The sequence below is a fragment of the Anomaloglossus baeobatrachus genome, chromosome 5, assembly GCF_048569485.1.
Source record: "Anomaloglossus baeobatrachus isolate aAnoBae1 chromosome 5, aAnoBae1.hap1, whole genome shotgun sequence".
NCBI lineage: Eukaryota > Metazoa > Chordata > Amphibia > Anura > Aromobatidae > Anomaloglossus > Anomaloglossus baeobatrachus.
The window spans coordinates 107382647-107395579 of NC_134357.1; positions in this window are offsets into that span (position 1 = coordinate 107382647).

Here is a 12933-nt window from a genome sequence, read left to right on the forward strand (position 1 = left end):
TATATTAAAGCACACCAATCACCAGGATTTTCCTATGTAATCTAAAGCCAGTGCTATACTAGTACTATCATGCTGATTCTATACATACCTTTAATTCTCAACTAGGATGTATAGGTTTTCAAACAGAAGCAAGTAAAATTTGTAATATGAGTAGCTTTTTGAGTGGCAGTAGCTGCCGATCAGCTGATAGCTGGTGTGGGTATTCATAGTGATTCTCGCCCCCCCTACCTGTCCGTCCGGACCCTGTTATTTATGGTAATTCTACGATAGAATCATTTTACTAAGTGACTAGAAGGACCTGTGCTGATGTCATACCCATGTGACCATAAGGGGTGGAGCCTCAGCCAACATTGTTGATACCAGGAAGCAACATTATTTTTCTGTTGGCTGAGGCCCCTCCCCTTCTGGTCACAGGAGTATGATATCAGCACAGGTCCTTCTAGTCACTTAGTAAAACGATTCTATCGTAGAATTAGCATAAATAACAAGGGCAGAATGGACAGGCAGGGGCGCGAAAATCACTATGAATACCCACACCAGCTATGAGCTGATCAGCAGCTGTTGTCATTCAAAAAGCTGCTAATTTTACAAACTTTACTTACTTTCTTGTGTTTCAAAACCTATACATCCTAGCTGACAACTAAAGGTATGTATAGAATCAGCCTGATAGTGCCAGTATATCACTGGCTTTAGGTTATATATGTAAATCCTGGTAATTGGTGAACTTTAACAATCCCTTAAATAGGGAGTATGTATAGCCAATCACTGGCAGACACAGATACTGTAGATGAGGGCCACCAACCAAGAACAGTTCATGGACCCTTTGCCATCCAGTAGCTCAACATAATGCACAATTCCACCTGCTTTGGAGGTAGAAATGGGTCTCTTTATGGCTTTGCCTTTACAGCTTGCACCTATGATTTACCCATAGGATAAAAACAATAAAAAGAAAAAAAAAATCAGGTCATCTATGTTTATCACCAATGTGCGGGCTAGCACCACTACCTTTACAATAATAAAGGAATGTTTATTTTTATTAGTAAATAGAAGTAGACTTAGAATGTTTAGTAGTTACAATTATTTTCAGAACATAAATTAAAATTTTACTAAATACAAAACAAAAAAAAATGTTATTTAATTTATAAAGGTATGTAAATTTTAAAAAGGTAGAAAACGTTGAACCGTCTTAGTTTTTCATTGAAAATGTATTCCATTCACATTACTACTAATAAAAGAGGCATTGCTGATAATTAATTGTATGGAGGTTCACCAGACATGACTACTTAATGTCCCATTAAATTGAAAATTCCACATCCAGGCTATTTCGGATATGCGCTGTTTTATCATTTCATTCTAGTTAATGAAATCTGTGGCGAATTCTTAGGACAGCTATGAGTTTTATATCGTCGAGGAATCTCATTGTAATGAGATAATTTATTTGTGTGGAATCCCCTATAAAAGTGTAGGAGGCATTTTTACTCTGCCTGAAAATTCTTTTTTAATCATCCTTACAAAATATAAAAACATGGTTGACATTTCATTTATACAATCGTAATGGGAGAGTCCTGGGAATAAATTATTCATTGTATATAATAAATGACATTTACAAAGAGCAGATTGAAACCTTAGTGGCACATCCATAGGCCTCTACTGACTGAGTTATTTCTCCAATGATTTAGGGAATAGCTACACTTATTGTGTTGTGTGAAGAAGGACTCAAATTGTTTCCAGCAATATTATTCAAGAACTATGTTTGCAAAGTCAAACATTAAAAATAGGATTTTTATTTCACTTTCAAGGCAAAAACTAAAATCTGGACATCTAAACATAATATAACTACAAAACACATACAGCTGCACTCTAAAATGCTAATAAATAAGTGAACTCTGGTATTGCATTACTGCTGTAGGAATATTTGAAATACAGAGCTATTCAACATATGTATTGGTCAATGCATGTGAGCCTGGTAACCAGCGAAAAGTATATCTCAATATACCGAGACCCTAACTGAAATACCTATATTTGGTTTAAAAACCTCCATGTCTGGGCAGCTAGGATCCAGCTATGAACACAGTCTTGTTATAGGGCATGGTGCTCAATCAGATAGAAATACACTATAAATATATCAAAAAGACTGACCCGCACATCAAGCAGGTGTGAACAGGTGCTAGCTGAAAACACATTATAACTACAAAACACAGCTGCGCACTAAAATGCTAACAATGAATAAGGGAACTCTGGTATTGCATTACTGCTATAGGAATATTTGAAAAAAAAAAAAAGAGATATTTAATTATGTATTGGCCACTCAGTAAAACAGGGGAGTATTTGGTTGGACAGATTGACTGAGGGACAGACCACTCATGATGTATCAAATTTGTAAGTCACATCATAGGTCATATTCTTGAAAAGTGGCCCACAAGTTTTGGAACAACATCTATGCTTCTCAGGGAAAGCTTACATATACATTAGAATAAAGTCATCCAAAATGATGGAGATTCTCCATAACTACTGATCGTTGGCTGTTTTGACCTAATGACCAACTAATGAACATTAGTTATTGTTCAAAACATTGATGTTGGATGATTTCTACTGATGTGATAAGTACTGGCTGCTGTATCGGCAAAAACAGTCCCAAAGGTTGTTACATTCTGAGATGGAATTTTTATGTTTGACAACCAAATGCCCATTTTATTCTTTTATGTATGTGGTTGTTTAGGCTCTGTTTACCTCTGCTTCATTTTACTTGCTGACAAAATGGACAACAGTTTTTTACATTGAGACAGAACTTATTATAAATGTAAGTCAAATACGATGTGAACATAACATAAGTATTTTAGGAATACCCTTGTAAGGGAAACTATGCTTTGTCACTTCAAAATCCACCTCTTTCCCTGTTGTTGCTGTACGAAAGCCCTCATGTGAATACCTCTCTTCCTCTAATCTTTAATTTTACTGTAAAAAACTTTAAATTTCCTTCTGTGTCTAATCCACTCTTCTGGTCCATGAAGTGGTGGTGCATTAGTTGCATTGATTGATTACCTGTTTATAAATGAATAGATAGCAGGGACTGCTGTAATAGTAATTCTAAAAAGCTCCATAAGGGCTCGCTCATATCATCATATTAAACGAACAAGAGTTATATTATGTTTTAACGGTAGCACTCGCTCCAATGTTATACTATGGGGATCAGTAGAGATGAGCGAACCACCGCACGGCTCAGCTCGCTGAGCCAGAGGTGCGCTCGCAAGCCTTTATTGAACCGAACCCGAACCGAACCCAAACTTTATACTTTTAACTTGGATTACCTCATGACGACAACCCCATGACACCCGGAAGTGCTGGTGTTGCAGCGGTGTTGTCAGGAGGTCATCCGAGTTCATTAGATACTCTGATGACCTCCTGTCACTGCACACACACTGCTCGGTACTCACTGGCGATGTTGGTTCCGGGTCTGCGTGTCTACATCTGCTACGGTAATGGTAACGTGTAAATCCCAGTGGCTAAAAGGTCCTTAGCTGATATCATGCCCATGTGACCAGAAGGGCTGCCCATTCTGGTCACATGGGCATGAAGTCAGCAAAGGCCTCCACCAACATGGCTGATACGAGGAAGCAAAATTATTTTTCACATGGGCATGGAGTTGTTTATAAAGGAATGTGTGAAAATGGACATCACACGTAACAGACACGCGGACGTGTGAAAGAAGCCTTAGTGTGAAAATGGACATCCCACTAAAATGACACTTGGCTCACGCTCGAAGAAGAGTGTGAGCCAAGCGTCATTAGCATATCGCATCTTATTCTCTCTCATTGGATGCTATACGTCAGTGTCACTTCGGCCCAACAGTGACACGCTTCTTGATCTGTTGGGTAGCTTGGGGTGAAGCAGATAGGAGTATTGTTGGCTGGTGAGATGTAGCAGAAGAGGGTGGGAGGAAATTTGATGAAGCTCCTTGCGAAGACTCAGATAAAAGGACATGGCTCGAAAATTATGACTGTCCCCTTTGACCTAAGATTATGGAAATTGGTATTTATTTTAATTCTGCTATGTAATCCACATATAAAACATAAAGGTCAAAATAGATATACAGATTGCTGATAAGGTAAGAGCATGGAAGTGAGAGAGAGTCTCAGCGCTATATGGAGGGAAGAAGACAACATCTGCTAGCAGTTTGTATATTGCGTAAGTTTCCTCTGGGTTTTTCATTTTCCTCCCATACTCCAAAAACATACTCATAGGGAATGTAGATTGTGAGCCCTAATAGGGACAGGGATGATGATGTTTGTAAAGCGCTGTGGAATTATTGGTGCTATATAAGTGAGTAAAATAAATAAAAATTGAAAATAAATAAGAATTCCCGCTGTGAATGGAGCATTAGTCGTCAGCACTGTACTCAATTTATTAATGCTAAAAGTATTCCAGCAGAAGACTGTTCTTCACCTCAATGTACTTCCTTGATTACAGCTCTGGCTTTGATAATTACGATATAATAGTGATTATTCGGATAATAACACTAATCTTTCCGTGCTTCTCTAATACACTAATAGCAATACAGAAGGATTATAGTGTAGATTTAAATCCAATGGCTATTTCTTTTCTTGTAGAATATTGTACAGATTCCGTACATATTACCCTGCGTACTGAATCACATATAGGTAGTTTGTCTTTTAGTTTTTGTCTTCAGTCAAATTTATTTTATTACATTGAATTCTTAAAATACATTAGATTTTTTACACTTACATTTGTGGATTTTGGCTGGTGTATAGGCCGAATAATGTAGTGAGCAGTATGTGTTTTACATATACACCGCAAATGTGCAGCTTTTTGCCTTCACCAAATTGTATTGAACACTTGCCAAAACATTATCGCAAAGCCATAAAGAGGAGTATCATAAAGAGTAGACATTTTCTGCTCTCTGTACGTACAATTTCAATAATCCCAAGCATATACCGTATATCCCTTGCAGACACTATTACAGGTGAAATGTAACATCACGTGCAGCCATGTCAATGAACGACTGTCCATGTAATACACACATATGCAAAATCTTCCTTAGTGGAAACTGATCATTCTGAGCATCTTGGATCCCTCCCTCTAGAATGTCCATATATCTCATTATCCTAATAGGACATTTAAACATACACTAACCAGCAAAATTGTAACAATGTTTTGAACTTTTAAATTTCAGGCTCCATATCTCACCATCCACTACGAATTCAATTGTGAGATTACCATAATTTTATAGACAATTATCTTGGCTATCTCATACATAAATTTAACTTAAGAAGACAAAAGGTGTTAATCCGTGCTGCCATGTAAAGGAATACAGTAGAGCTAGAGGTCCTGTATGTGTGGTTTTTAATGTCAACGGATTGCAGAGTATAATACACTCCTTCATCAGGACAAATCACAGTGTCCTGATAGAGTGTGTCATACTCTGATATTTATTGACATTAAAATCACATATCCAGGACCTATGGCTCTACTGCATTCCTTTACACGGCATCACAGATTAACTCCCTCTCCCTACTTTTCTCCACATGGGACAGCTACAGCAATTTTTTAGGCTACAACAGTAGTTGTATCTAACACAATCCCACAAGGTGAGCTCATACCATGTTGTTTTTTGTGAACCTGTAACGTGGATAAGACCCTCTTGGCACTATTCTCTCCAGTTTTTTTAATGCATAAATTTGACTAGTAACTATTTAGCATATGATTTGTTACGGGGGGCTGTCTGATAATAAAACCTAAAGGAGTAATAGACAGTCAGGGTCCACCGTGCAAAGACTCTGCTGCAGACTATGGCAGAGTGCAATACCTCTGTTAAACTCACAGAGGAATATAATTAGTAAATAAGGCAATTTCTCCCTTACTTGGAGGGTGTGTGGAATGGTCTCTGTTAATAATCACAGAGACAAAGGCAGTGAGTGTGAAATGGCACCTACCTAGGTCCGTTCCTCTAGTGGTGCCAGGAAACGGACAGCAGCGTAAGCCGCACAAAGCTCCTACCTGCGTTCGCTCCACTAGTGTGCGAGGACACGAACCACTAGATATGGCACCTGCCTAGGTCCGCTCTTCTAGTGGTGCAAAAGAGACAGACAGCAGCATAAGCCGCACAAAGCTCCTACCTATGTTCGCTCCCCTAGTGTGTGAGGATACGAACAACTGCCAGACGCAGTATAAGGAACGTTACCCTAGCGGCAACATCCACCTACGAGTAGAATCACAAGGCCCAGTCAGACCATGTGCCTCAGGCACCTGCCTATGTCCGCTCCCCTAAGAGGTAAGGATACGGACTGCAGCCGAAGCTGTAAGGTATAAGAACGCTACCCTGCCGGTAGCGCTCACCTAGCATAGACAGAGAGATGCCTAGAGGAACGTGCACAGAGCGTCTACTCTCATGCATGAACCAAGAGGACTGAGCGCCGTGCGGCGTGCGTCAGGGTCTTTTATAGACTCTGTGCCTCATCCAAGATGGAGGACACCAGAGCCAATCCGCTGCCAGAACGACAGGAATGACGTCACGCTGGCCTATCACCAAGCAAAGCGTCACAAGCACATGACCAGCAACCAATCGGCATAGAAGGTGTCAGAGACATGTGACCACGTGTCACAAGCACATGACCAGCAGCCAATCGGCATAGAAGGTGTCAGAGACATGTGACCTCGTGTCAGCGATGATGTCACCCGCACATGTGCAATGGCTCCAAGATAGGACTTAGTCTCCAGCGCTTGCACATGTGCAGTAGCAAGAAATCTGGACATAGACTCCAGTGCCACAGCAACCGTAACATGATTAGTGTGGAGAGACAAGGGTCAGTGGGTGCTCTTGTCCACTAGTCTGGCTGTTTTAACCCCTTAAGGACGAAGCCAGTTTTGTACTTAATGCCCAGGCCATTTTTTGTAATTTTGACCAGTGTCCCTTTATAAGGCTATAACTCTGGAATGCTTCAATGGACCCTGGTGATTCTGAGACTGTTTTTCATGACATATTGGGCTTCCTGTTAGAGGTAAATTTAGGATGATAATTTTTTTTTTATTTGTAAAAAAATCTGAAATTTGACAAAAAAATTTAAAATTTTGCAATTTTCAAACTTTTAATTTTTATGCCCATAAACCAGAGAGTTATGTCACACAAAATAGATAATAAATAACATTTCCCACTTGTCTACTTTACATCAGCGCAATTTTTGAAACAAAATTTTTTGGGGTTAGGAAGTTAGAAGGGTTCAAAGTTCATCAGCAATTTCCCATTTTTTCAACAAAATTTACAAAACCATTTTTTTAGGGACCACATCACATTTGAAGTGACTTTGAGAGGCCTAGGTGACAGAAAATACCCAAAAGTGACCCCATTCTAAAATCTGCACCCCTCAAGGTACTCAAAGGCTTCTATCTAGGGGTATAGTGAGCATTTTGGACTAACAGGTATTTCACAGAATTTGATAACATTAGGTTGTCATATTGAAAATTTTCATTTTTTTAGCAAAAATGTTGCTTTAGCATCAATTTTCTCACTTTTTCAAGAGGTTGCTCCAAAAATTGGACCTCACACTTTGTTACCCACTTTCTTATGAGCGCGCCGATGCCCCACATATGGTCAGAAACCTCTGTACAGGCAAATGGGAGAGCTTGGAACGAAAGGAGCAATATTTGAATTTTTGAAAGCAAATTTGGCAGAAACAGATTGCGGGCACCATGTTGCATATACAGGTCCCCTAAGGTACCTAAACAGCAGAAACCCCCCTCAAGTGACCCCATTTTGGAAACTAGACCCCTTAAGGCTTCTAACTAGGGGTATAGTGAGCATTTTGGACTAACAGGTACTTCACAGAATTTGATAACATTAGGTTGTCATATTGAAAATTTTCATTTTTTTTAGCAAAAATGTTGCTTTAGCATCAATTTTCTCACTTTTTCAAGAGGTAGCTCCAAAAATTGGACCTCACACTTTGTTACCCACTTTCTTATGAGCGCGCCGATACCCCACATGTGGTCAGAAACCTCTGTACAGGCAAATGGGAGAGCTTGGAACGAAAGGAGCAATATTTGCATTTTTGAAAGCAAATTTGGCAGAAACAGATTGCGGGCACCATGTTGCATATACAGGTCCCCTAAGGTACCTAAACAGCAGAAACTCCCCTCAAGTGACCCCATTTTGGAATCTAGACCCTTTAAGGCTTCTATCTAGGGGTATAGTGAGCATTTTGGACTAACAGGTACTTCACAGAATTTGATAACATTAGGTTGTCATATTGAAAATTTTCATTTTTTTAGCAAAAATGTTGCTTTAGCATCAATTTTCTCACTTTTTCAAGAGGTAGCTCCCAAAATTGGACCTCACACTTTGTTACCCACTTTCTTATGAGCGCGCCGATCACCCACTTGTGGTAAGAAACCTCTGTACAGGCAAATGGGAGAGCTTGGAACGAAAGGAGCAATATTCGAATTTTGGAAAGCAAATTTGGCTCTATCTGGAATAGATAGGCTCTGAAAATATTCAATATGGTACAAGAACAACAGAAACCCCACATAAGTTTCTTTTTTGAAAATTATTCCCTGTAATGTATTTACCTAGGGAGGTAATGAGCAGTTTGCCACCACCATTTTGTATGCAGTTGATGCAGCACACGCATGTGCCTATAAGAGTTGGTGCACCATTTGGTCTTCACTCTTCAGGGTAAAATTCCAGGAGCTGGTTAGAAGCTACAGAGACATGGAGCTAACAAACACGAAAATCTTTCCAGGAATTATTACTCACAAAGGTCAGCATGCCCCAAAAATCACATTTGTTGATTATAAAACTTGGTCGAGCTAACAAAACCGTTATCTTGCAATTGGGTATTTTGTAGCAAAAAGAATAGACTTTACTGGAGTGAAGGGCAAAATGTGGAGGAATTAAGTAGCCACTGTGTGGCAAATCTGAGTCTGTTCCAAAGATGAAAGATCACCAGCAGGGCGAGAAGCTTTATTTTTCAAAAAAACTGGTCGTACAACGTCTTCCTAGCTCCATCAATCCCTATATGAGGGACGAATGTGCCAAGTGACGTGGTACACCATAACAGGCTCCTACCTGCCAAGGTAGGAACCGCTATGTGCACAAAACGACCAATATCCTGCAGGTTTCTCAAAATTATGTCCTGTACAGGAGGTTCGGCAAGAACCATGCAATAAAGCTCGTAGGGTATGAATATGGAACAGCCACATTGTTAGAGATCCTCCAATAAAATTATCGTGCCCGTATCACCAAGATAAATAAGTAATAAAAATTCAAAGAAAAGTTTTGTGTAGCAAGACATAGTCGTAAAAAACCATCAAACTAAGATAAATGGTAAAATAATATGCTTGTGAGTGATCAAGTCCTGGAAAGTTGTCAAATGGTCAGACTTTTCAAGAACGTTAGTGGGGTCCACATTCTGGAGTATGCAGACGTGGGCATGTAGACAAGGATTTGTCTGAATAATAGTTTGATATGGGATGATTGTGGCCTGGAATTATTTGTGAAATGGGGTAAAATGTGTTTTATTGATGAAAATAGTAATAGTAATTTTTATTTGACACAAAATAAAAAGAATCTTTACATAATTTATTACACAATTATGGGGAAAGTGATGCCAATTCAATAATGGGTGGCAGTATGGAAGATTTCAAAGCAGGGGGTGACACAGAGGCCTGGTTGAGAGGGGCACGTGGGGCAGTAGTAGCGAGAATCGCTCCTCCTACCTTCCACAAACTCTGCATCTTTTTTGAGGACGATTGTTGGTGGTAGTGGGAGGGATTAGGCTAATAAAATGGCGCTCAGACAGTCTGCGCACATCCTCCGACTCGAAGGCTTCCTCCGGTGCCTCCGAGTCAAAAAGGAGACGCGAGACAATTGTCTCCTGATATTGGAGGAAGGCAAGTGGTCCTTGCGCTTTTTTGTATAGCACAAAACTGTTATATGTGGCAATTTGGATTAGGTAGATTGCTACCTTCTTATACCAGGCCCTTGTCTTGACCAGATAAGGTTGAAGCACCTGGTCGGACAGATCGACGCCTCCCATATACTTGTTATAATCTGTCACACAGAGCGGCTTCTGTTTGTCCCTGGTGGTGCCCCTGTTTCTAACCGTCACAGTGGTGTCCGCATGCAGGGTGGTGAGCATGAATACATCCTTTCGGTCTTTCCATTTCACGGCAAGAAGATAGTCACTTGCCAGTGAGCAGGGCGCACCCTTCTCCAGACGTCTGGACACCAACTGTGACGGTAGACCAACTCTATTTTTACGGATTGTGCCACAGGCCCCTGTGTTTGCAGCATGGAGGGCTTTATAAAGGGGGACACTGGTGTAATACTTTTCTGTGTACACATGGTATCCTTGCTGTAAAAATGGGGTCATTAGCTCCCAGACAATTTTGCCTGGGATGCCAATTGTCTGGGGGCAGTTTGGGGGATTTATTTGGCGGTCCCTACCTTCATATATAAGAAAGGTACAGGTGTAACCAGTTGTGCTTTCACACATTTTATAAAGTTTAATTCCATATCTGGCACGCTTGGAGGGAAGGAATTGGCGGAATGACAGACGGCCCTTGTAACTTATAAGGGACTCGTCTACAGATACATTTTTGTCAGGGGTATACGAATTTAGGAAGGAATCTTTTAGAAGGTTTATTAGGGGTCTCAATTTATAAAGGCGGTCGTAGTTTGGGTCTGTTCTTGGGGGGGCTTGGACATTATTACTAAAGTGGAGGAAACGTAAAAGGGTCTCATATCGGGATCGGAACATTATGGCTGCAAACACAGGGGTGACGTGAACACATTTAGTCGCCCAGTACGAGCGCAGAGTGGGTTTTTTAACTAAACCCATGTTGAGGGTAAGGCCTAAGAATTTTTTTATTTCTGGGACGGTTGTGGGGATCCAGGAGCGGGAATGGAAGGATGTGGGGTTTTGGGAACTATATTGTTATGCATACAAATTAGTTTGTTGGACAATAAGGTCTAGAACGTTTTCGCTTATAAAGATTTGGAAAAAATCAAAGGGGGCAAAATTGTTTACGTCTACTTTAATTCCAGGGGTTACTATGAAAGGGGGAATTTGGGGGGAAAATATCACGTTGGGATTCCACAGTGCAGGTGGGACTGCAGTACTTGGGCCTGCCACTGAACCTTTAGGAGTGACGACGCCTGCTATTGAACCTTCAGTAGTGACGACGCCTGCCGCTGAACCTTCAGGAGTGACGACGCCTGCTACTGAACCTTCAGTAGTGACGACGCCTGCCGCTGAAGCTCCAGCAGTGACGACCGACTCCGCTACCATCGGGTTGTGGGATCCCGTGGAGGAAGCCGAGTCATCACTATCTGAAAATCCCTCGAAGTCAGAGGCTGACTCCGTATCTGTGCCTGAACTGCTGGCGGCAAGCAGCGTGTATACCTGCTCGGCAGTGAATGTTCTGCGAGCCATTACTTTATTTTTTTTTAATTTTTTTTTTTTTACTCTGAACCTAACCCTGATCCTAACCCTAACCCTGATCCTAACCCTAACCCTGATTCTAACCTTGATCCTAAACCTAACCCTGATACTAACCCTAACCCTGATTCTAACCCTGATCAAAGAAAAAAAAAAAAAAAAAAATCTAACCTAAGGGGGTGAGGAGGATAATTGGGGTGAGGATATTAGGGGTGAGGATATTAGGGGTGAGGATATTTGAATGATTTTATAATAAAATGCTTTTTTTTTTGTTTCACAAGAAGCAGCAGCAATTGTAGTCTCTCTCTCTTCTCTCCCAGATCAACTACAAGGGAGAGAAGAGAGAGGCAGACCCAAATGCTACCATTTCTGTAAATATTTTGGGTATTTGATCACTGTGATAGGATCTACCACAGTGATCAAATGCCAGGAACCAATGAAATTTGGTTGCTATGTAGAGGAGGTAGATTAGGACGTGGGCACACTGCACATGCGCGCGCCATTTTGGAGACAGAGAGAAAAAGAGGGGGGGCCGCAGGGGACCTGTAATTTTATTGAGGTACCGGGGGAAAACCGGAGGGGACCGTGGGAGCACACTTCTGTCCCATCTGACATGTTTGATCACGTCGGATGGGACAGAAGAAGATGATTTCAGCGGGCGCATGTATTGTATGCGCCCGCTATTTGACAACCTGGAGGGGACTGGGGGGGGGCATTGATGGGACTGCTGGACCGGGGAAGGAACGGGGAGGACTTTATCTTACATCTGACGTGTTTTGATCACGTCAGATGTGAGTGAGATTTCTCGGCGGCCGCATACAGATTGCGCGCGCCATTTTGGAGACAGAGAGAAGAAGAGGGGGGGCCGCGGGGGACCTGTAATTTTATTGAGGTACCGGGGGAAAACCGGAGGGGACCATGGGAGCACACTTCTGTCCCATCTGACATGTTTGATCACGTCGGATGGGACAGAAGAAGATGATTTCATACAATACATGCGCCCGCTATTTGACAACCTGGAGGGGACCGGTGGGGACATTGATGGGACTGCTGGACCGGGGAAGGAACGGGGAGGACTGGGGAGGACTGGGGAGGACTTTATCTTACATCTGACGTGTTTTGATCACGTCAGATGTGAGTGAGATTTCTCGTGAGTGACATTTCTCGGCGGCCGCATACAGCTTGCGGTCGCCATTTTGGAGGCCGAACACGTGGAGGCGGGCGGGGAGGGGGATCGGGGGTTACCGTGGGGGACTGTGCCAGCACCGCGGGGAACCGGAGGGGATCTGGGGAAAACATTTTTCTCCCATCTGACATGTTTGATCATGTCAGATGTGAGAAAAAACATTTTTCACCAACGATTTCATTTTCTTATAGGTGATCGTTGTTACACTGTGTATAACGGCGATCACATGTCCGGGGAACGGAAAAACCGGCCCGAATCATAATCTCCAGGGTCTCAGCTACCCCCGGTAGCTGA